This window comes from Scyliorhinus canicula, chromosome 10 (assembly GCF_902713615.1).
Source record: "Scyliorhinus canicula chromosome 10, sScyCan1.1, whole genome shotgun sequence".
Classification (NCBI taxonomy): domain Eukaryota; kingdom Metazoa; phylum Chordata; class Chondrichthyes; order Carcharhiniformes; family Scyliorhinidae; genus Scyliorhinus; species Scyliorhinus canicula.
Window position 1 is genome coordinate 147,458,375 of NC_052155.1, and position 25,930 is coordinate 147,484,304.

General features: G+C 47.6%; 1 protein-coding gene across 5 annotated transcripts in view; it reads left to right on the forward strand.

The window, feature by feature from the left end:
* Positions 1–25,930, forward strand: part of LOC119972705 (TPR and ankyrin repeat-containing protein 1-like) — a 211,443-nt gene that overhangs the window by 23,231 nt on the left and 162,282 nt on the right. The window contains exon 2 of one of the 5 annotated variants that reach the window (XM_038809843.1): positions 18,906–19,089. The exons of 2 other annotated variants lie outside the window; for them this stretch is intronic. The gene's annotated coding sequence lies outside the window, so the exon portion shown is untranslated. Of the gene's footprint in view, positions 1–18,250; positions 19,090–25,930 lie in introns of those variants that run through there. 2 more of the 5 variants (XM_038809845.1, XM_038809841.1) reach the window with 2 other exon arrangements.

The following is a 25,930-nucleotide window of genomic DNA, read 5'->3' on the forward strand; positions in this document are numbered from 1 at the left end:
TGGGAATACAAGATTTTATTGCTGTCATGCCATCACACTCGAAAGCACCTGGACTGCCTGAACTTGCCTTTAAACCTGATGGGGAGTCAGTGTTGCAACCCTCCTCCACCCTTACCATGCCTTCTCTCCGAGTGCCATCCAGCAAGCCAGTTGTAGTGGCAGTCTTCGCTCTGCACACTCCGTCCCAGCCAGATCAGTAAACCCTAGACCCCAGACCTCTGCCAGCAACATAAGGGAGGTCATGCTCAGCTGTCCTCTGCTCATCCAGGTGGTTACCTTTTTAGCAACGAGCGGGTCCTCGGTGGTTGTGGGAACGTATGTTTTTCAACTATATTTGGAGTCCGGTGGTAGTTTTTAGAAATCTTTTATCGAGGTATACAGTCGTTACATCTTCTGAGAAACCAACCTACCGTCGTTGATGGACAAGCTTATTTATTTCAGCACACGCACAATTGACGACATTTGGATGTATGACGCACACATAGTTGATTAGCTTAGTTTTAGTAGTTGATTAGCTCAGTAGTTGATTAGCTTTGTTTGTCCTCTAATGTGGTGAACCCCTTTCTCTGCAGATTTCATATTGCCTAAATTTCCCCACTCTTATTAACCTAAGTTACTCTCGTGCTGGTATGCAAATTTTATCTTCTGCTGTGAAGACTGAACAAATATTCTGTATCTATGTCTCTGTCATTTTCTCATTCCGTATGATAATTTCTCCTGTCTTTGCCTCTGAGCTACTCCCTTTTTACATACTTCGAAAAGCTTTTACAATCTGTTAATATATTCTTGGCTAGTTTACACGCACATGCTAGTTTTGCCCTTTTAATCAACCTTTTGGTGGGTCTTTACTGGTTTCTAATACACTCCCAATCCACAGGCTTGCAAGTATTCTTTCAAACATTATAAATCTCTTTTATCGCTTCTTGTCCTTTTGTGTAAGGTGAAGCCCAAGATGAGGTGCCTGTTCTTGTCAGCTTGGATCTTGTATGTCTCTCGTGGAAGTCCATGAATTGGCTTCAATTTGAATTTGAATTGTTTTTTGGAGCAAGCAATGAGATGGATTAAGGGTTTGCCCTGTCCACTCTGCGCATTGGTTTTGGAACTTGAAGAATGGGATTTTTAAAAAAAATTACAAATATATAAATCTAGTCCTTTAACTGTTGCTCTTTTATAACCACAGTGTGTTTAGCCCGTATACGATGGACAAATAATCACATGAGTTTGTTTTGTACAATTATAGTTTATTTAACATACACGAGGTTTTTTAAAAAAATAATTTTTATTAAGATTTTTACAAAATATAAACATCACAACCAACTATATTAACAGAACAACCGCGGTAAAAACACAAGAACAACACCCACCCAACTTCAAAAGCAACTACAAACAAAAGAAGAAGAAAAAACACCCAAACAAAAGGGAAAGAGATAACACCTGCCACATCCCACAAACCCATGTACACAGTTCTCCCTCCCACCGAACCAAACCCTCTCCCCCTCCCCCCGCCCCCTCCAAGCCGGTTGCTGCTGCTGCCGGCCTATTTCCCTACTGTTCCGCCAGGAAGTCCAGGAAAGGCTGCCACCGCCTAAAGAACCCTTGTACTGATCCCCTCAGGGCAAATTTCACCTTCTCCAATTTATTGAACCCCGCCATATCATTGATCCAGGCCTCCAGGCTTGGGGGCCTCACATCCTTCCATTGGAGCAAGATCCTCCGCCGGGCTACTAGGGACGCAAAGGCCAGAACATCGGCCTCTTTCGCCTCCTGCACTACGGGCTCCATTGCAACCCCAAAAATTGCGAGTCCCCAGCCTGGCTTGACGCTGGATCCCACCACCCTCGACACCATCTTTGCTACCCACTTCCAAAACTCCCACAGCGCTGGGCATGCCCAAAACATATTGCCGTGGTTCGCAGGGCTCCCCGAGCACCTAGCACACCTGTCTTCGCCCACGAAAAACCTGCTCATCCTCGTCCCCTTCATGTGGGCCCTATGCAGCACCTTGAACTGGATGAGGCTAAGCCTCGCACAGGAAGAGGAGGAATTCACTCTCTCCAGGGCATCCGCCCACGTCCCCTCCTCAATCTCCTCACCCAGCTCCACTTCCCATTTACCCTTCAGTTCCTCCACCGAGGCCCCGTCAACCTCCTGCATTACTCGGTATATGTCCGAAATCCACCCTGTCCCATACCCCATGTGGGGGCAACAAGGGGAGCCCTGCCGCCTGGCAAACGCCCTAACCTGCATGTACCGAAACATGTTCCCCGGGGGGAGCCCAAACATCCCCAAGCTCGCGAACCTCCCCTCCACAAACAGGGCCCTCAACCTCCTAACCCCTACCCTGTGCCAGTCCAGAAATCCGCCATCAATGCTCCCTGGGACAAATCGATGATTCTCCCGTATCGGGGCCTCCATATAGCCCCCCACTTCTCCCCTATGCCGTCTCCATTGCCCCCAAATTTTGAGGGTAGCCGCCACCACCGTGCTCGTGGTATACCTCGTTGGAGGGAGTGGCAACGGCGCCATTACCAGCGCCTCCAGGCTCGTGCCCACACAGGACGCCACCTCCATTCTCTTCCATGCTGCCCCTTCCCCGTCCATTACCCACTTGCGCACCATCGCTGCATTGGCAGCCCAATAGTACCCACAGAGGTTGGGCAACGCCAGCCCCCCCCCTATCCCTGCCCCGTTCCAGGAACACTCTTCTCACCCTCGGAGTACCATGCGCCCACACAAATCCCGTAATAGTCCTGTTGACCCTCCTAAAAAAGGCCTTCGGGATAACGATGGGGAGGCACTGGAACAGGAACAAAAACCTCGGGAGCACCGTTATCTTAACGGACTGCACCCTCTCCGCCAGTGACAGCGGTAACATATCCCACCTTTTGAACTCCTCCTCCATCTGCTCTACCAACCGTGTGAGGTTGAGCTGGTGCAGGGCCTCCCAGCCACCTGGACACCTAGGTACCTGAAGCTCTTCCCTGCCTGCTTCTGTGGGCGCCTCCCAATCCCCTCCTGATCCCCCGGGTGCACCACGAACAAATCGCTCTTGCCCAGGTTCAGCTTATACCCAGAGAAGCCCCCGAATTCACTAAGAATCCTCATCACCTCCAGCATCCCCCCCACCGGGTCCGCCACATACAGCAACAGGCCGTCCGCATAAAGCGACACTCGATGCTCCTCCCCACCCCGCACCAGGCCCCTCCAGTTCCCTGACTCCCTCAACGCCATGGCCAGGGGCTCAATTGCCATCGCAAAGAGCAAGGGGGACAGGGGTCACCCCTGTCTCGTCCCCCGGTACAGCCGAAAGTACTCCGACCTCCTCCTATTTGTGGCTACACTCGCCATCGGGGCCTCACAGAGCAACTTCACCCAACGGATAAACCCCTCCCCAAACCCAAACCTCTCCAACACCTCCCACAGATACTCCCACTCAACCCTATCAAAGGCCTTCTCCGCATCTAATGCCACCACTATCTCCGCCTCCCCTTCCACAGCCGGCATCATAATAACGTTGAGGAGCCTTCGTACGTTTGTATTCAACTGCCTTCCCTTCACAAACCCCGTCTGGTCCTCATGAATGACCCCCGGCACACAATTCTCTATTCTTGTGGCTAGGATCTTTGCCAGCAGCTTGGCATCTACATTTAGCAGCGAGATCGGCCTACATGACCCACACACACATTGTCCCGCTTCAGGATCAAGGAAATCATCGCCCGTGACATAGTTGGGGGCAAAGCCCCCCCCCCCCCCCCCCCCCCCCCTTGCCTCGTTAAAGGTCCGGACCAACAGGGGGCCCAACAGGCCCACATACCTTTTTATAGAATTCCGCCGCAAACCCATCCGGCCCCGGTGCCTTCTCCGACTGCATTCTCCCTATCCCTTTAACCAACTCCTCCAGCTCGATCGGCACCCCCAGTCCTTCCACCTGCCCCTCCTCCACCCTCGGAAATCGCAGCTTGTCCAAGAAGCGCCCCATTCCACCCCCCTCCACCGGGGGTTCAGACCGGTACAGTTCCCCATAGAAGTCCCTGAAGACCCCATTAACATCTACCCCCCTCCGCACCACCTTCCCAGCTCTATCCGTCACTCCCCCAATCTCCCTGGCCGCGTCCCGCTTTCGGAGCTGGTGTGCCAGCATCCTACTCGCCTTCTCCCCATATTCATACACCGCTCCCTGTGCTTTCCTCCACTGAGCTTCCGCCTTTCTAGTAGTCAATAGGTCGAACCTGGCCTGAAGGCTACGCCTCTCCAGCAATCCCTCCTCCGGAGCCTCCACATATCTCCTATCCACCCTCACCATCTCCCCTATCAGTCTCTCCCTCTCCCTCTGCTCCCCCCTCTCCCTATGGGTTCGGATGGAAATCAACTCCCCTCCAGTCACCGCCTTCAATGCCTCCCAGTCCATCCCCACTCGGACCTCCCCATTGTCATTGGCCTCAAGGTACCTCTCAATACACCCCCGAACCCTCTCGGCCACCTCCTCATCTGCCAGCAGCCCCACCTCCAAGCGCCAGAGCAGATGTTGGTCCCTCTCCTCCCCCAGCGCGAGGTCCACCCAGTGCGGGGCATGATCTGAAATGGCAATGGCAGAGTATTCAACATCTTCCACCCTCAAAACCAGCCCCCTGCTCAGGACAAAAAAATCAATCCTCGAATAGGCCTTATGCACGTGGAAGAAAAACGAGTACTCCCTGGCCCTTGGCCTCGCAAGCCTCAGGGATCCACCCCCCCCCCCCCCCCCCCCCCCCCCCCCCCCCCCAAAATCTGGTCCATAAATCCCTTCAACACCTTAGCCGCCGCCGGCCTCCTACCCGTCCGGGACTTGGATCGATCCAATGGGGGATCCAGTACCGTGCTGAGGTCCCCGACATACACAAGGTTATTTACTCAATTAATCACACAATCATGCACATTGGACTAAAACCAACACACTTAAATGACTTTAACTTAACTTCCAGGTGACCGGCAAATACAGAGTAGATAAGGCCTTATCTGGATCCTGGTAGTCTGGCAGCACTGAAGTTTTGTAGGTGTTCCGTGTTCTGTTCTTGTCCTCTGTGGATGGTGTAGGCTCTTGCTTGGCTGATGTTGATAGCTGTTGTGCTGCAATCGAAAGAGAGCGAGTGATGGCCTGCACAGTTCCTTTTATCTTCCTATCTTTCGTGCCCTTTTGGGCAGTCCCAGGTGAAGGTCCAATGGATCGATACAGTCTCAATCACTCTAATCGATCCTCAACAATTAGGGGTAGACACCTTAATGGCTGGGCTGGGTGTCCAAGGCATGTAGGCCCTCCCAAATAAGGAAAGCAGGCGTCGCTGAGTCTGCTACTTATTGTTAGTTTCCATCTGGAGCCCATTGGCCTGGGAAGACATCCAAATGGCCTTTTGCACCTGTGAGTTTCTGCATAAAGTCTGGGCTGCAGTTTGTATATTTGCAAGCTGCAGCTTGTCTGGTTTCAAGCTTGGCCGAATTTCCCATCACTCTTTGCGGGAGACCATTTTAGATGGCCACATAACCTATCACTCCTTACCCTCCTCAGTAAGAGCGACATGGTAGCAAAGTGGTTTGTACCGTTGCTTCACCGTGCCAGATTCGATTCCCGCTTTGGTCATTGTCTGCAGAGTCTGCATGTTCTCCCTGTGTCTGCATGGGTTTCCTCTAGGTGCTCCGGTTTCCTCCCATAAGTCCTGAAAGATGTGCTGTTAGGTGAATTGGACATTATGAATTCTCCCTCTGTGTACCTGAACAGGCAATGGAGTGTGGTGACTAGAGGCTTTTCACAGTAACCTCATTGCGGTTTTAATGTAAGCCTACTTGTGACAATAACAAAGATTATTTATTTTGTTTTAAGCCATGGGTGACTCTTACTTTGTAGCTCTTTATATCTGGAGGTCTAGGAAACAATGGAGTAGAAGCCATGCTTCAACTATACAAAACCCAGGTTAGACAACACTTGGAGGATTGTGAGCAGTTATCGCGAGCACAATTTAGGATATAATTAGATTTGGAGGGAGTGTGGTGCAGATTTACTAGATTATCTAGACTCCCAAGGGTCGAGCAATGAAGAGAGATTATTGTTGTCCTCCATCTTAACCCCAAAGGTTAAGAGGTGATTTGATCAAAGTATTCTCAGATATGATGGAAATAGGGTAGATGGGGAAAAGTTATTTCCTCTAGTTTGGGGATATACACAAAGAAATTACGAGCCAGACCTTTCAGAAGTGAAACTGGGAAAATCCACCAGAAAATTGTGGTAGACATTTGGCAATTGATGCGAGATCAATTGGATGGGTGGATTTGTTCATTGTCACGTGTATTGAGGTACAGTGAAAAGTGTTTTTCTGTGAGCGGATCAAACAGATCAATTAGCACATGAAAAGATAATACGTAATAGGGCAACACAAGGTATACAATGTAAATACATAGTCACCGGCATTGGGTGAAGCAGACAGGAGTGTAGTATTAATCAGGTCAGTCCATAAGAGGGTCGTTTAGGAGTCTGGCAAGAGTGGGGAAGAAGCTGTTTTTGAATCTGATCGTGCATGTTCTCAGACTTTTGTATCTCCTGCCCGATGGAAGAAGTTGGAAGAGTGAGTAAGCTGGGTGGGAAGGGTCTTTGATTATGCTGTCCGCTTTCCCAAGGCAGCGGGAGATGTAAATAAAGTCAGTGGATGGGAGGTGGGTTTGCGTGATGGACTGGGTGTGTTCACGACTCTCTGAAGTTTTTTGCCGTCTTTGGCCGAGCAGTTGCCATACCAGGCTGTGATGCAACCAGATAGGATGCTTTCTATGGTGCATCTGTAAAAGTTGGTAAGCGTCAGTGTGGACATGCCAAATTTCCTTCGTTTCCTGAGGAAGTAGAGGCGCTGTTGTGCTTTCTTGGTGGTAGCGTTGCCATAGGCAGACCAGAACAGACTTTTGGTGATGTGCACAGCTGGGAATTTGAAGCTGTCAACCATCTCTACCTCGGTCCCATTGGTGAAGAAGGGGTGTGTACAGTACTCTGTTTCCTGAAGTCAATGACCAGCTCTTTAGTTTTGCTGGCATTGAGGGATAGATTGTTGTCGTTACACCACTCCATTAGGTTCTCTATCTCCTTCCTGTATTCTGACTTGTCATTGTTCGAGATCTGCCCCACTATGGTCATGTCGTCAGCAAACTTGTAGATGGAGTTGGAACAAAATTGTGCCAAGCAGTCGTGTGTGTATAGGGAGTATAGTAGAACATAGAACAGTACAGCACAGGGGCTGGTTTAGCACACTGGGCTAAAGCGCTGGCTTTTAAAGCAGACCAAGGCAGGCCAGCAGCACTGTTCAATTCCCGTACCAGCTTCCCCGAACAGGCGCCGGAATGTGGCGACTAGGGGCTTTTCACAGTAACTTCATTGAAGCCTACTCGTGACAATAAGCGATTTTCATTTCATTTCATTTCAGAACAGGCCTTTCGGCCCTCGATGTTGTGCCAAGCTTTGTCCGAAACAAAGATCAAGCTATCCCACTCCCTGTCATTCTGGTGTGCTCCATGTGCCTACCCAAGAACCGCTTGAAAGTTCCTAAAGTATCCAACTCCACTATCACAGCAGGCAGTCCATTCCACATTGTAATCACTCTCTGAGTAAAGAACCTACCTCGGACATACCTCCTATTCACCAAAGGGTTGTGAATCTATGGAATTCCTTGCCCAGTGAAGCAGTTGAGGCTCCCTCATTACATGTTTTTAAGGTAAAGATAGATAGTTTTTTGAAGAATAAAGGGATTAAGGGTTATGGTGTTCGGGCCGGAAAGTGGAGCTGAGTCCACAAGAGATCAGCCATGATCTGATTGAATGGCGGAGCAGGCTCGAGGGGCCAGATGGCCTACTCCTGCTCCTAGTTCTTATGTTCTTATGTTCTATATCTCCCACCCCAACCTTCTAGTTATGCCCCCTTGTAACAGATGCATCCACCTGAGGAAATAGTCTCTGAACGTCCACTCTATCTGTCCCCCTCATCATCTTATAAACCTCTATTAAGTCGTATCTCATCCTCCTTCGCTCCAATGAGAAAAGCCTTAACTCCCACAACCTTTCCTCATAAGGCCTACCCTCCAATCCAGGCAGCATCCTGGTAAATCTCCTTTATACCCTTTCCATTGCTTTCACATCCTTCCTATAATGAGGTGACCAGAACTGCACACAATACTCCAAATGTGGTCTTACAAGGGTCCTGTACAGTTGCAGCATAACCCCACGGCTCTTGAACTCGAGCTCTGTGTTAATAAACGCTAACACACTATAGGCCTTCTTTATGGCTCTATACACTTGAGTGGCAACCTTTAGAGATCTGTGGACATGAACCCCAACATCTCTCTATTCCTCCACATACCTCAGAACCCTGCCGTTGACCCTGTAATCCGCATTCAAATTTTTCCTCCCAAAATGAATCACCTCGCACTTATCAGGGTTAAACTCCATCTGCCATTTTTCGGCCCAGCTCTGCATCCCATCAGTGTCTCTTTGCAGCCTACAACAGCCCTCCACATTATCTAGCTCTAAGTTTCCACCCTAGCTCCCTGAATCCCTGCCTTACATCCCTATCCTTTTTCCTACCTATGTCGTTGGTGCCTATGGGGACCACAGCTTGGTGCTGCTCCCCCTCCCCCTTAAGGATCCCAATAACACGATCCGAGACATCACGGACCCTGGCACCTGGGAGGCAACACACCAACCGCGAGTCTCTCTCGTTCCCACAGAATCTCCTATCTATCTCCCTAACTATGGAGTCACCAATGACTAATGCTCTACTCCTCTCCACCCCCCCTTCCCTTCTGAGCAACAGGGACAGACTCTGTGCCAGAGACCTGTACCCCATGGCTTACCCCTGGTAAGTCCACCCCCCCGCCCCCCACCAGTATCCAAAGCCAAATTTGTTACTGAGGGGAATGACTACAGGGGATCCCTTTCCTGACTGCTTCCTCCCCATCCCTCTCACAGTCGTACATCTATCTTCATTGTTCGGAGTAACTACATCCCTGAAGCTTCTATCTATGACCATCTCTGCCTCCCAAATGATCCGAAGTTCATCCAACTCCAGCTCCAGTTCCCTAACGTGGTTTTTGAGGAGCTGGAGATGGGTGCACTTCCAGAGGTGAAATCAGCAGGGACACTGACGGTGTCTCTCACCTCAAACATTCTGCAGGAGGAACATTGCACTGCCTTCCCTGCCATCCCCTCTAGATAAAACAAAAAAAAGAAAGGAAGAGCTTACCTGATATTCACTCAACCCTTTGGGTTAGAGGAGGTGGAAGGGTGGGGGACACTACAAGTGTAGTGTCTCGGGTTTAGCAACCGCCCAACTTATATACAGATACTACACACCTTCTCAGAAATCCCCACGGCCGACTTCTGGTTTCCTGCTGCTCCAAAACAAAAAAAAACAACTCCGGGAAAAAAAGTTAGTTAAAAAACAAAGACCGCTTCTCCTGGAAGGTCAGTTTTTAAAGCGGGAAACTTACCTTCCCAACAGCCCCCTGGTTACTGCTCTCACTGAACAACTGAAGCAATTAATCAGCAAACTTAAGAGAGTTGAAATGCTGAGTACAAGGTGTCTTGACCAATATTCATCCTTAAGTCAACATCACTAAAAATTCTGATTATCTGGTCATTATGTCATTGCTAATTGTTATTATATACATTTGGTGCTCCGTTCACGGTAGCGGGATCTGCCCGTCCTGCCGACTACGCAACCCAGCCGTGGGTTTCCCGGCAGGTAGAGATGCATTCAATGGGAAACCTCGATGACAAAGATGAGACCAGAACATCCTGCCGCTGGCAAATAGCAGGTTCGTGGCAAGGCTGCGTGGAAAATCCTGCCCTTCAAATGTAATTGTACTTCAAAAATACTTCATTGGTATAAAGCTCTTCACGTCGCTGAGGACCCGGGTTTGATCCTGGCTCTGGGTCACCGTCCTTGTGGAGTTTGCACATTTTCCCTGGGTCTGCGTGGGTCTCACTCCCACAACCCAAAGAAGTGCAGGGTAGGTGAATTGGCCACACTAAATTGCCCCTTAATTGGAAAAAAGAATTGAGCACTCTAAATTTATATTTTTTAAAAATGGGTGTAAAGCTCTTTACAAAGTCCCATGATTGAAAACAGTGCTGTATAAATGGAACTTTATTTTCTTCAACAAGTCTTGCGTGCAGAAAGGTCATAGAGCACAGTCAAAACATGTTAAAAGCCGATAAGTGAGGCAGAATTAGACCTCAAAGAAAAATGTAGCAGCTGAGACTCAGTGTAAGAGTAATAATGAATTATTTGAGTGCCACCTAAGCCGGGTGCCTGAAGTTAAGTACAGGTTGTCTTAGTCAATAGGTGTAGTGAACTAGTAGTGTTTATGTTGCATGACTAATTGTGTGTAAATAACGTACCTTCTCCCTTGTGTCCTTTGTTGCCTTTTCTGTGGCTCTGCTGCAACTATGATAATCAGTGAGTTTGCCCTCCTTTCTTTTAATATCTATATTCTAATGCTCAGAGTCACCAGGTATCAAATGATACCACCACAAGGTTCAATCGGCTATCGATCAAAGATCAGTTAGTTAGTTCAAGGTCAAGGGTACGTTATTTACACACAATTAGTCATGCAACATAAACACTACTAGTTCACTACACCTATTGACTAAGACAACCTGTACTTAACTTCAGGCACTCGGCTTAGGTCAGAGGAACAGTGGTCGCTGTTCGATTCTGGATCTATCGAGTCTGGAGAAGTAACTGCTGCTCAGCTAGGCTCATCCATCTGGTAGCGAGCGTTGAACTTTAACTTGCTTCTGGTGGTGCTGCACTTGAAACAGATGAAGCTGAGGTGCCAGGTCCAAGAGAGGACGAATGCATGGAGGACTCTCTTATGCTTGGGGTTTTTTGCGCTCTTTTGGGTGGTCCTTCAGTTTGGACCCTACTAATTGGGTGATCCCCGATCACTGTGTTTGATTTCCAACCAATAAATGGACGGGTGCCTGGATGGCTGGGCGTGTACCAAGCGGTCACTGACCTTGTTGTTTACACTTCACTAGAACAGGGAGTTGCGCCAAAATGTCTGAGACTGTACCGGTCGCTCAAGAACAAGTCCTTTGTCTTGGTGGAGATGGGCCATCAAATGCTAATCGGTCCATCAAAATGCTAATTGGTCGGAGTTTCGATACCGTCTGGACTCCTTGCTTGCAAATATACATTTCAGGCTCTGAGCCTGTCTGAATCTTGCTTTGTCCATTTTACCCGCTAGGTTTTGCAAGTTTCTCTGTCCTTGGTTGTAAGCGGCCATCCCAGATGGCTACACCTCTAATTTCCCCATAAATGTTGATCACAATGGAATCGTGTCTCTGTAAAAAGACAAACCCTATTCACCTATCTAGTTAGGAATGCTCCCTGCATTCCGATAAAACACCTTTTCATCTGAACTTTTTACAATTTTCCCTGATCTTACCTTATTTACTGTTGCACTATTACCATTCCAATTTTTGTCTTTTCTTACTATACTCTGTTTATCTTTACCGAGATTGGTACATTATCATGTACTTTACTTTTCTCTTTACATTTATAAATTTGCCCTAACCTCAAACCCTCTCCCCAACTCCCTAAGATACTAATACAGTGATCTCAGAATCACAGAATAATACAGAACAGAAGAGACCCTTCGGCCCATCGAGTCTGCACTGACACATAAAAAACACCTGACCTGCCTACCTAATCACGTTTGCCAGCATTTGGCATGTTAAGACGTGCCAAGTGCTCATCGAGTTACTTTTTAAAGGCTGTGAGGCAACCCGTCTCTACCACTCTCCCAGGCAGTGCATTCCAGACTGTCACCACCCTCTGGGTAAAAAGGTTTTTCCTCAAATCCCCCCAAACCTCCTGCCCCTGATCTTGAACTTGTGTCCCATCGTAACTGACTCTTCAACTAAGGGGAACAACTGCTCCCTATCCACCCTGTCCATTCTCCTCAATGTTGTACACCTCGATCAGGTCACCCCTCATTCTTCTCTGCTCCAGCAAAAACAACCCAACCCTATCATACAATTTACAGTGCAGAAGGAGGCCATTCGGCCCATCGGGTCTGCACCGGCTCTTGGAAAGAGCACCATACCCAAGGTCAACACCTCCACCCTATCCCCATAACCCAGTAACCCCACCCAACACTAAGGGCAATTTATCATGGCCAATGCACCTAACCTGCACATCTTTGGACTTTGGGAGGAAACCGGAGCACCCGGAGGAAACCCACGCACACATGGGGAGGATGTGCAGACTCCGCACAGACAGTGACCCAAGCCGGTATCGAACCTGGAACCCTGGAGCTGTGAAGCAATTGTGCTATACACAATGCTACCGTGCTGCCCTGCCGTGAACCTCTTCCGAACTTAAATGTTCCATCCCAGGTGGCATTCTGGTATTTTCCCTGCACTAGTAATCCAAAAACCAAGGGTAATGGATTGGATTGGATTTGTTTATTTTCACGTGTACCAAGGTACAGTGAAAAGTATTTTTCTGTAAGCAGCTCAACAGATCATTCAGTACATGGAAGAAAAGGGAATTAAACAAAATTCAAGAAAATACATAATAGGGCAACACAAGATATACAATGTAACTACATAAGCATTGGCATCGGTTGAAGCATACAGGGTGTAGTGTTAATGAGGTCAGTCAATAAGAGGGTCATTTAGGAGTCTGGTGACAGTGGGGAAAAAGCTGTTTTTGAGTCTGTTCGTGCGTGTTCTCAGACTTCTGTATCTCCTGCCCGATGGAAGAAGTTGGAAAAGTGAGTTAGCCAGGTGGGAGGGCTCCTTGATTATGCTGCCCGCTTTCCCCCGGCAGCGGGAGGTGTAGATGGAGTCCATGGATGGGAGGCAGGTTCGTGTGATGGACTGGGCAATATTCACGACTCTCTGAAGTTCCTTGCGGTCCTGGGCCGAGCAGTTGCCATACCAGGCTGTGATGCAGCCCGATAGGATGCTTTCTATTGTACATCTGTAAAAGTTGGTAAGGGTTAATGTGGACATGCCGAATTTCCTTAGTTTCCTGAGGAAGTATAGGCGCTGTTGTGCTTTCTTGGTGATAGCGTCGACGTGAGTGGACCAGGACAGATTTTTGGTGATGTGCACCCCTAGGAATTTGAAACTGCTATCCATCTCCACCTCGGCCCCGTTGATGCTGACAGGGGTGTGTACAGTACTTTCCTTCCTGAAGTCGATGACCAGCTCTTTAGTTTTGCTGGCATTGAGGGAGAGATTGTTGTCGTTACACCACTCCACTAGGTTCTCTATCTCCCTACACACACGCAGTCGTGTGTGTACAGGGAGTAGAGTAGGGGGCTAAGTGCGCAGCCTTGCGGGACACCGGTATTGAGGACTATTGTGGAGGAGGTGTTGGTGTTCATTCTTACTGATTGTGGTCTGTTGGTCAGAAAGTCAAGGATCCAGTTGCAGAGTGGAGAGCCAAGTCCTAGGTTTTGGAGCTTTGATATGAGCTTGGCTGGGATTATGGTGTTGATAATGCTCTGGGGAACTGGGTTTGAATCCCACCAGGGTAGTTGGTGGAATTTGAATTCAATACAAATCTGCAATTAAAAGTCTAATGATGACAATGACACCATTGTCAATTATTGTAAAAACCCATCTGGTTCACGAATGTCCTTCAGGGAAGGAAATCTGCTGTCCTTACCTGGTCTGGCCGACAGATCCACAGCAATGTGGTTGAATCTTAAACACCTTCAGGGATGGGCAATAAATGCTGGCCCAGCCAGCGGCCCATCCCATGGCTGAATTAAAAAAAAACATCCTGGTATATTACCTCTGCACCCCCTCCAGTGCAATCACATCCTTCCTATAAAGTGGCGACCAGAATTGCACACACTACTCCAGCTGTGACCTCACAAAAGTTCTATACAACTCCAACATGAGATCCCTGCTTTTAAAATTTGTCTCGATTGATTTGTCTTTTTCACCACCCTATTAACCTTCCCTTCCGCCTTCAGAGATCTATGGACAAATGCACCAAGGTGCCTTTGTTCCTCGGAACTTCCCAGTGACATAGCATTCATTGAATACTCTCTTGTTACATTATTCCTTCCAAAGTGTATCACCTTGCACTTTGCTGTGTTAAATTCCACCAGCCACTTTTCTGCCCATTTGACCATCCCGTCTATATCTTCCTGTAACCTCAGACACTCGACCTCACTGTTAACCATCCGGCCAATCTTTGTGTCATCCGCAAACTTGCTGATCCTACCTCCCTACATAGTTATCTATGTCATTAATATAAATGACAAACAATAGGGGACCCAGCACAGATCCCTGTGGTACCCCATTGAACATTGGCTTCCAGTCACTAAAGTAGCTGCCTGTCATCACCCTCTGTCTCCGACAACAAAGCCAATTTTGAATCCATCTTATCAAGTTGCTCTGTATCCCATGTGCATTTGCCTTATTTATAAGTCTGCCATGTAGGACCTTGTCAAAGACTTTGCTGAAATCCATGTAAACTACATCAACTGCACTACGCTCATCTACACACCTGGTCACATTCCCAAAATATTTGATCAAATTTGTTAGGCATGACCTCCCTCTGACAAATCCTTAGATGGTGCCTCAATGAAACTGCTCCCCTTTCCCCAGTGTTGGTGACTTTAAAACTCTCTCTCCATGCCAATTCACATATAGTTCTGGTAGTAATCCAGTTAAGGATTTCTGCTTTCAATTTGGACCTAGCTCCTCAAGTCACTTTGCAGACCGAGTCCTTGTTCTACCCATTGTTGTTGGTTCCTATGTGAATAACTTAATTCTCTGTTCCATTAAGTTCTTTACTAGCTTCAGGGAGATGTTTTTAACTATGGCACCAAGCAGGCAACACCCCGTTTGTAACTCCTGGTCTCAGATCTGCAGAACAGTTTTATTCCCCTGACTGGACTGTTCCTTACCACATCTACTTCCTTTTCACTCCATCCAATTGAATGGCCTCCTTTACTGTGGTGCCATGGGCAGCTTGCTCATCCACTCTGCAGACTTTGCCCTTATCAAGACCGTTTAACTCTTGGATAAGGACGGTGTGCTGAACACCCCAGGGAACTTCCAGGCCCATCCTGTAATTTGGACCCTTGTCCTCTGTCCCAGGTCGGGCCATCCAAGACACATTTAGTTCTGGGTTCCTTCTGTGCTGGATTTCTACAGCAGGTGTTGTTTCTATGCATGCATGGCAAGATTGATGGTGTTGGGCCTGTCCTGCACTTATTTAATGATGGGGTCCAAATTGGCAGCATCAGAAACAAAGAGGTTCTCACGGTTGGGTCCTTCACTCTCTCAGGAGCTCACCAGCACCCTCCCTTCCCCTGACGCAGGTTAAGAATAAAGTCCAAGGCTTGTCTGCCACTGCTTGTGGTGTGCCCTAACTTACAGAACTTGTCATCACACCTTCCTGTCCCTGGCCACGAACCAGACTTGCACCACTTCCTGATCTAACGGTGTTGACCGGTGTTTTTCAAACTTTTTGTCCAGGGTCCCATTTTTACCAACTGGCTAACCTTCGGGACCCACGCGGCCGACCTTCGTGACCCACAATTTTCTCTTACCTTGTTTGCTGCTGACAAAAATGGAGGAAATGGTTTTAGGTCCTTTTGGCCCTCGTACACACTCCTCCAATGGAACTAGTTGGATGAAGGTGAAGCCTTCCAGTGTCGGAAAGTATGGAGTCTCCATCTGTCCAAAGTTCTGCATTATTTTCCTGTAAAATGTTATAAAATAAACCCCCCCCAAACTTGTAAAAAAAAATTAAAATTAAATAAATGAATAAAATAAAATGAATAAACACTTGTCAAAAAACAAGCTGCGACCGTTTTTTAAAAAAAGCGGCCGCACTGCACATGTGTGCCCGTTCATCGGCGTGCATGCACATAGTTTTGCGCATGCACACCGATCATCTGGCACGCATGCGCAGTGCGGCCGCATTTTGTTTTACATGTTTGCGGCCATTTTGAAGGCCGCTTGCAGCCGGCATTTGCGCGATCGGGAGCGACGGACGGCACCGTAACCCACCTGACACCGCGGATCGCGCCCCCGAGTTTGACAATGCTTGGTGTTGACTGTCTCCTGGATAAAATGTTCTAGGTGCCACCCACTGCCCGAAACCCTGCAATATCTGCACCTCGAGCTCCCAACTGAGGTTCTGCCAATGTGGTTGTCCGGGACTGCCATGCTTTCCAAAAACCCCAGAAACTACAGTTGGGGCACACCATCTGCATTGGCATCCTAAGTTATTTTTATTTATTTAATTCTTCATCCACACTTAATAACTATTGGCGTATAATTTTAGTTTTTCAAGTATTATTTGATCTAGTTTAAGTTAATGATCGACAAAGTATTTCATGCAAAAAGCACCACTTCCTCCCAGATGATAAAAAAGCAAAATACTGTGGAATTCTAAAAATCTGAAGTAAAAACAAAGTGCTGAAAATGCTCAGCTAGCCTGGCTTCCTCTGTGGAGAGAGAAACACGGTTAACGAGTTGAATGAATTCTTCAGAACCAAATTCCTAACTTATACTGATTGTTCTGCAGCCATCCTGTATGTTCACAGATACTATACTTTGGTCAGTTAGCTCAGCTGGTTGGTTGGTTGATTCCTGATGCGGAGCGATGCCAACAGCACGGGTTCAATTCCTGTACCAGCAGTGGTTCTTCATGAAGGCCCTGCCTTCTCAACCTTGCTCCTCGCCCTGCCTTCTCAACCTTGCTCCTCGCCACTGGTGACCCACTGGTTAAATCACCCACCAGTCAGCTCTCTCAAAAAAGCGAGAGCAGCCTATGGCCCTTAGGGATTATTGTGACTTTTATTTTCACTTCTATACATCTTTGAGACACAAGTTGCAACTACTGAGTTAACGTGCTGCTCACAATAACTGGCACCTACTTAAACAATCAACTACATCTCATGTTAAAGTATGTAAGGTGGCACAGTAACACAGTTAGCACTGCTTCAACACAGTGCCAGATACCCAGGTTTGATTCCAGCCTTGGGGGACTGTTTGGAGTTTGTATGTTCTCCCCGTGTCTGCGTGTGTTTCTTCCGGGTGCTCCAGTTTCCTCCCATAGTCCAGAGATATGCAGGTTAGGTGGATTGGCCATGCTGAATTGTTCCTTTGTGTCCAAAAATGTGCAGGTTAGGTTAGGACGTAGGACGGGGGAGTAGGCCTAGGTAGCGTGCTCCTTCGAAGGGTCGGTGCAGACTCGTAGGTTAAATTTCTATTTGATACAACTTATCCGAGAGCTCCACTTGCACCAAATTCCCAAATTTTGCATTCTTTCTGCAAAGCACTCGTCTCTAACACCTCTGGAATTTATTAATATATTTAATTAATAAAGAATGATTATTATGACTAGTCTACAAAGATAAATAAGGCCACAAGGACATACGCCATGATTCAAAGCCAAGTTCCCCTCGAGCCATACACTTCTGGCACATCCTTCATCATTCCTTCATGATCACAGAGTGAAATCCCAAGACCCCACCATCCACTTGGTGTAAATGTGTAATTCTACTTAGCTCTCGGTGCGAACTGGGCTGCAATGCTGCACAAATTTTGTGGCCATGTAAAAGTCAAAACATACTCTGCATCAGAGCTAAAGTGACAATGAAATTATACTCAAAGTTATTCAAAAAGAGGGGCTATGCTTCCGGTTTCTCAGCCTTCAAAATTCCCTCCTTAAAGCTATTTGCCACTCCTAAGATGTTCCATAAAACCTGCTTCTTTGACCAAGCCTTTTGTCACTGGTGATATTTCCTTTTGTGGCTCGGTGTCAAATGTAAATCCTTCCGGCTCTTGAGGCAGCTTGGGACATTTTACTAAAGCTAAAGGCGCTAGATAAATGCAAGTTGTTGTGATGGGCCGGAGAAAAATGTTCTCCCCTTGAATGTTTGGGTGTATATTTTTGGTTTGAAGAGCATCTTTCCTCTGAAGATGTGTCTCTGGGAGGGATTTTAAACGCAATTGTGAGGCACAATGACGATTTTTAATTCGTCAAGTTTTAAGCAGTTTCGCACTGACCGGGTTTGGTGCAGGATTGGGGAAAGTGAAACCAAGTTTTCAGATTTTCTGACGAAATGCATTCTTGCGAGGAGAGGGTGAGGCGTTGTTTATGGCTTCATGTTTCGGAATCGAAAGCTGCACGTGTAGTTTGTTGATGCTGGGCTGCTTTTTAAGTTATGTTTTCCTGGCAGTGACGTGGCTGCAGAGCGTTGGCTGCGGGGCTGTTTGAGGAGCTGAGACAACACTCAGCAACTCAGCTCGGAGCAGCTCAACCTTCATAAACTCAGATCAGCCCTCAACCCAGAGCAGCTCATGAGGAGCTCAACCAGACCAGTCCAACTCAGCAAGGAATAGCACAGCTCAACCCAGCTCGGGTAGGAGCAGCCCAGCTCAGCCAGGTGCAACCAGCCCAGCCAGGAGCAACCTAGCCTGGCCCAGAGCAGCTCAGCCCAGGATATTGTGAGCAGTGGGGGTCCTCCCTCTTCTCTTCAGGCGCCTGGCCAAGACCTCCGGTAAGGGGAACAGTCAGCACTTAAAAAAACAACTTCCGCCCTCACTTTGTAACGTCGCTGCTCATTTTCCTGGTGATGTTGCTTTGGTGTTCCCTTTGAAGCCCTGCGCCACTTGCTTTCCTTTTTTTGTTGGAACTACTTGCTAATCTCTGCACCCAGGAGTTAACACTGGGGGTTTGCCGAGGGGGCGTTATTCCCTGGTGCAAATTTGAGAGCTTTCTAAATTGCTGTGTTTAGTATCTCTCTCTCCCTCCCCCCAGTTGAATCCTAGGCCAATTAAAACCTATGCTGCTGTTGACTTTTTAAAAACAAATCTTCAGTTGCTGAGATGATATTCTGATTTAGGGCTTATCTACCAGCAAACCAACAGTGCTCGGAACAACCCTTTCCAAACCTCCAGGCCCAGGAAGATCAAACAGGGCAAGCTAACCTAAAGGAAATAGAAGCACAAAAGAACTAAAACCCTGGACTTTGAAAGTTCTCTAGGACATGTGGCCCTAGGAGCCCCAACCTTCAAACTGGTGTTAAGGTAATCTGTTATCAACTTTTTTCTCAGTGCAAAAATTTCTGCAATGTTTAGTCAAAATTGGGCTGATGTCTCCAAATCCTGAATGCAGATCAGGAGGGGAGGGGAGGGGGAGGCTGCAGGCTACATATGGGCAGATTGTTCATTGGTCAAGCTGGCTTTTTCAGGCTTGCTGCCTGCCAGTTTGACAAAGAGCTGCACATTTGGAAGCTGTGATTGCAGTGGTGGGCTTATTGTAGAGGACCAAGGGGAGTTGGGAATTCCAGTTTAAGAGGTGGAAAAACTGAGAGGCAGATTGATTTCAACCTAGAGGATAGGTTCGGAAGGAGAAAGAACAGGATGGTTCATTTGAAGGTTCCTTCAGCAGAAGCATTGGCACCAGCAGGGAGGAGACTTGCAGTGGGGAAAGGTTGGATATTGGAGGCTGTTAATTTCTTTGTTAGACATGTCTTTTAAATTATGTGCTAATAATGTGATTCTGAATGCTCAATTAAAGCATTCCATAACATAGAACTGTACAGCACAGCCCAGGCCCTTCGGCCCATCATGTTGTGCCAAACTAGTCTGAATTAGTGCCGAACCAACCTACTCCCAATCATTTTAGTGCACTCCATATGCCTATCCAATAACTGCTTGAAAGTTCCTAAATTATCCGACTCCGCTACCATAGCTGGGAGTGCAATCCATGCCCCAACCACTCTTGAGTAAAGAACCTACCTCTGGCATCCCTCTTATATCTTCCACCATGAACCTTCTAGTTATGCCCCCTTGTAACAGCTACATCCACCCGAGGAAAAAGTTGCTGAACGTCCACTCTATCCCTCTGATCATCTTATACACCTCAATTAAGTCACCTTTCATCCTCCTTCGCTCCAATGAGAGAATCCCGAGCTCTCTCAACCTTTCCTCATAAGACCTACCCTCCAATCCAGGCAGCATCCTGGTAAATCTTCTTTGGATTGGATTGGATTTGTTTATTGTCACGTGTACCGAGGTACAGTGAAAAGTATTTTTCTGCAAGCAGCTCGACAGATCATTCAGTACATGGAAGAAAAGGGAATTAAACAATTCAAGAAAATACATGAGAATACATAATAGGGCAACACAAGATATACAATGTAATTACATAAGCATTGGCATCGGTTGAAGCATACAGGATGTAGTGTTAATGAGGTCAGTCAATAAGAGGGTCATTTAGGAGTCTGGTGACAGTGGGGAAGAAGCTGTTTTTGAGTCTGTTCGTGCGTGTTCTCAGACTTCTGTATCTCCTGCCCGATGGAAGAAGTTGGAAAAGTGAGTAAGCCGGGTGGGAGCCTTGATTATGCTGCCCGCTTTTCCCCGGCAGCGGGAGGTGTAGATGGAATCAATGGATGGGAGGCAGGTTCGTGTGATGGACTGGGCGGTATTCACGACTCTCTGAAGTTCCTTGCGGTCCTGGGCCGAGCAGTTGCCATACCAGGCTGTGATGCAGCCCGATAGGATGCTTTCTATAGTGCATCCGTAAAAGTTGGTAAAGGTTAATGTGGACATGCCGAATTTCCTTAGTTTCCTGAGGAAGTATAGGCGCTGTTGTGCTTTCTTGGTGATAGCGTCGACGCGAGTGGACCAGGATAGATTTTTGGTGATGTGCACCCCTAGGATTTTGAAACTGCTATCCATCTCAACCTCGGCTCCGTTGATGCTGACAGCGATGTGTATAGTACTTTGCTTCCTGAAGTCGATGACCAGCTGTTTAGTTTTGCTGCCATTGAGGGAGAGATTGTTGTCGTTACACCACTCCACTAGGTTCTCTATCTCCTTCCTGTATACGGACTCGTCGTTATTCGAGATCCGACCCACTATGGTCGTATCGTCAGCAAACTTGTAGATGGAGTTGGAACCGAGTTTTGCCACGCAGTCGTGTGCGTACAGGGAGTAGAGTAGGGGGCTAAGTACGCAGCCTTGCGGGGCACCGGTATTGAGGACTATTGTGGAGGAGATGTTGGTGTTCATTCTTACTGTAAGAAGTCTTACAACACCAGGTTAAAGTCCAACAGGTTTGTTTCAAACACGAGCTTTCGGAGCACGGCTCCTTCTTCAGGTGAATGGAAAGGCTTGTTCCAGAAATGTTTATATAGACACAGTCAGAGATGCCCCGGAATGCGAGCACCTGCAGGCAATCAAATCATCAAAGAGGCAGAGAGAGAGGTAACTCCAGGTTAAAGAGGTGTGAATTGTCCCAAGCCAGTTCAGTCGGTAGGCCTCTGCAAGTCCAGGCTTGTTGGTGGGGGCCGAATGTAATGCGACATGAATCCCAGATCCCGGTTGAGTCCGCATTCATGCGTGCGGAACTTAGCTATAAGTTTTTGCTCAGCAATTTTGCGTTGTCGCGTCTCCTGAAGGCCTCCTTGTAGAATGCTGACCCGGAGATCAGAGGCTGAATGTCCTTGACTGCTGAAGTGTTCCCCAACTGGAAGGGAACAGTCCTGCCTGTTGATAGTCCCACGATGCCCGTTTATTCGTTGTCGCAGTGTCTGCATGGTCTCGCCAATGTACCACGCTTCGGGACATCCTTTCCTGCAGCGTATGAGGTAGACTACATTGGTCGAGTCGCACGAGTATGCACCGTGTACCTGGTGGGTGGTGTTTCCACGTGTAATGGTGGTGTCCATGTCGATGATCTGGCATGTCTTGCAGAGATTACCCTGGCAGGGTTTTGTGGTGTTGTGGTTGCTGTTCTGAAGGCTGGGTAATTTGCTGCAAACAATGGTTTGTTTGAGGTTGCGCGGTTGTTTGAAGGCCAGTAGTGGGGGTGTGGGGATGACCTTGGCAAGATGTCCATCCTCGCTGATGATGTGTTGGAGGCTGCGAAGAAGATGTCGTAGTTTCTCCGCCCCAGGAAAGTACTGGACGACGAAGGGTACTCTGTCAGTGGTGTCCCGTGTTTGTCTTCTGAGGAGGTCGGTGCGGTTTTTTTGCTGTGGCGCGGTGGAACTGTCGATCAATGAGTCGAGCGCCATATCCCGTTCGTACGAGGGCATCTTTCAGCATCTGTAGGTGTCTGTTGCGCTCCTCCTTGTCTGAGCAGATCCTGTGTATACGGAGGGCTTGTCCATAGGGGATGGCTTCTTTAATGTGTTTCGGGTGAAAGCTGGAGAAGTGGAGCATCGTGAGATTATCTGTGGGCTTGCGGTAAAGCGAGGTGCTGAGGTGACCGTCCTTGATGGAGACGAGTGTGTCCAAGAATGGAACTGAATTTGGAGAATAGTCCATGGTGAGTTTGATGGTGGGATGGAACTTATTGATGTCATCGTGTCATTCTTACTGACTGTGGTCTGTTGGTCAGAAAGTCAAGGATCCAGTTGCAGAGTGGAGAGCCAAGTCCTAGGTTTTGGAGCTTTGATATGAGCTTGGCTGGGATTATGGTGTTGAAGGTGGAGCTGTAGTCAATAAATAGGAGTCTGATGTAGGAGTCCTTGTTTTCGAGATGCTCTAGGGATGAGTGTAGGGCCAGGGAAATGGCGTCTGATGTGGACTGGTTGCGACGGTATGCGAATTGAAGTGGGTCAAGGCGTTCCGGGAGTATGGAGGTGATGCGCTTCATGATCACCCTCTCGAAGCACTTCATTACAACTGACGTCAGGGCCGACCGGGCGGTAGTCATTGAGGCGTGTTGCCTGGTTCTTCTTTGGTACCAGTATGATGGTGGTCTTCTTGAAGCAGGTGGGGACCTCGGAGTGGAGTAGGGATAGGTTAAAGATGTCTGAATACCTCTGCCAGCTGGTATGCGCAGGCAGGGATCCCATCCGGGCCCATCGCCTTCCGTGGGTCCACTTGCACCCTTCCAATGCTTCCACATCGTTCCTATAATGAGGTGACCAGAACTGTACACACTACTCCAACTGTGGTCTAACCAAGGGCTTGTACAGTTGCAGCATAACCTCACTGCTCTTAAACTCAATCCCCCTGTTAACAAATGCGAACACACTTCACGGCTCTATCCACTTGGGTGGCAACTTTCAGAGATCGATGGAAATGAACTCCGAGATCTCTCTGCTCCTCCACATTCTTCAGAACCCTCCTGTTAACCCTGTAATCCGCATTCAAATTTGTCCGACCAAAATGAATCACTTTACACTTATCAGGGTTAAACTCCATCTGCCACTTTTCAGCACAGCTCTGCATCCTATCAATGTCTCTTTTCATAGAATTTACAGTGTAGAAGGAGGCCATTCGGCCCATTGAGTCTGCACCGGCTCTTGGAAAGAGCACCCTACCCAAGGTCAACATCTCCACCCTATCACATAACCCAGTAACCCCACCCAATACTAAGGGCAATTTTGGACACTAAGGGCAATCTCTCATGGCCAATCCACCTAACCTGCACATCTTTGGACTGTGGGAGGAAACCGGAGCACCCGGAGGAAACCCACGCGCACACGGGTAGGATGTGCAGACTTTGCACAGACAGTGGCCCAAGTAGGAATCGAACCTGGGACCCTGGAGCTGTGAAGCAATTGTGCTATCCACAATGTTACCGTGCTGCCCTACGTTTTCATCCTACAACAGCCCTCCACATTATCCACTACTCCACCAATCTTGGTGTCATCAGCAAATTTACTACCCCAACCTTCAACTCCATCATCCAAGTCATTGATAAAAATCACAAATAGCAGAGGACCCAGCACTGGTCTCTGTGGTACACCGCTGGTGACTGGGCTCCAGGATGAAAATTTACCATCTACCACCAGCCTCTGTCTTCTGTGTGATAGCCAGTTACTGATCCAATTGGCCAAATTTCCCTCTATGCTCCTTACTTTCTGCATGAGCCGTACATGGAGCACCTTATCAAACACCTTACTGAAATCCATGTATACAACATCAACTGCTCTACCTTCATCTATGTACTCAGTTACCTTCTCAAAGAATACAATCAAACTTGTGAGGCAAGACTTACCCCTCACAAATCAGTGCTGACTATCCTGGATTAAGCTGTATCTTTCCAAATGATCATAAATCCTATCCCTCAGGGCCCTTTCCAATATTTTACCTATGACCGAAGTGAGACTAACCGGCCTATAATTCCCAGGGTTATACCTATTCCCTTTCTTGAACAAGGGGACAACATTCTCCTCTCTCCAGTCTTCTGGCACTATTCCTGTGGACAGTGAAGACATAAGGATCAAAGCCAACGGCTCTGCAATCTCATCCCTCACCTCCCCAAAGAATCCTAGGATATATCCCATCAGACCCAGGGGACTTATCTATCCCCATGCTTCTCAAAATTTCTATCACGTCTTCCAAATATCTACCTCCTGCAGCCTACCAGCCTGTATCGAACTATCCTCCTCAACAATATGGCCCCTCTCCTTTGTGTGAACACTGATGAAAAGTATTCACTCAGGGCCTCTCCTACATCTTCTGACTCCATGCACACGTTCCCATTACTGTCCTTGACCGGCCCTAACTTCACCTTGGTCATTCTTTTATTCCTCACATAAGTGTAAAAAGCCTTGGGGTTTTCCTTGATCCTACTCGCCGAGGACTTCTCATACCCCCTCCTAGCACTCCTAAGCCCTTTTTTGAGCTCCTTCCCAGCTATCTTGTATCCCTCAAGTGCCCTAACTGAACCTTGTTTTCTCATCCTTACATAAGACCCCTTCTTCCTCTTGACAAGATATTCAACCTATTTTGTAAACCATGGCTCCCTCACACAACCATTTCCCCGCTGCCTGGCAGGGACATACATATCAAGGACAGGCAGTATTTGCTCCTTGAACAAGCTCCACATCTCAATTGTGCCGATGCCTGACAGTTCCTGTTTCCATCTTATGCTCCCCAATTCTTGCCTAATCGCATCGTAATTACCATTCCCCCAGTTATAAACCTCGCCTTGCCGTATGTTCCTGTCCCTCTCCATTGCTATAGTGAAAGTCACCGAATTGTGGTCACTATCTCCAAAGTGCTCCCCCACAATCAAATCTAACACTTAGCCTGGTTCATTACCCAGCACTGTGAATGCGTCTCTAATTCACTTGTCTCTCAGTCCGGAAGAAAGTCTCGAACACGTTCGTACTTCAGAATATTCTTTATTACGATCGGGGCCGCTCTCTAGGTATTCCGGAGATCCACCTCGGAGAGTGCCAAAGTATTGCTCAAAACATCCTTTTTTTATATGTATTTTTAAGGGGCTGTCCCTTACATTCACTTGAGCTTGCCCCCATTACAAAGCATAAACTTGTTTTTTGCCATAGATCCAATACATGATTAACTTGTTATTGCCATAGTTTCGATACACGATTTTACAGACTTTGAGGTTATCTATTGGCACATGAGTATATAGTAGTCTTAGCATAAACAGCAGGTGTTTAGCCACAGTTGCAAGCGGCTCCCACATTTCATATTCCGTCATCCAGCCATCTTCCTTGTTTCTCAAGGCTATTCAGCTTACAGTCATGAGTCGGCTCACAAATTCAATAACAACTCCCCTATTTGTGATTTTCCACTAATGTGTCCCATTAATTCTGGCTTGTTCTAGCTATTAACCCTTGCTTCACATTCTCAGCACCAAATCCAATGTGGCCCCGCCTCTTGTTGGTCTATGCACATATTGTGTGAGGAAACCCTCCTGCGCACACTAGATTAAAAACAGCCCCATTCAAACTATTCGAATTATAGTGGTTCCAATCAATATTTGGAAAGTTAAAGTCACCCATGACAACTACCCTGTGACTACCGCACCTATCCAAAATCTGCATTTCAATCTTTTTCTCCGCATCTCTGTTACTGTTTGGGGGCCTATAGAAAGCTCCTAACAAAGTGACTGCTCCTTTTCTATTTCTAACTTCAGCCCACACTACCTCAG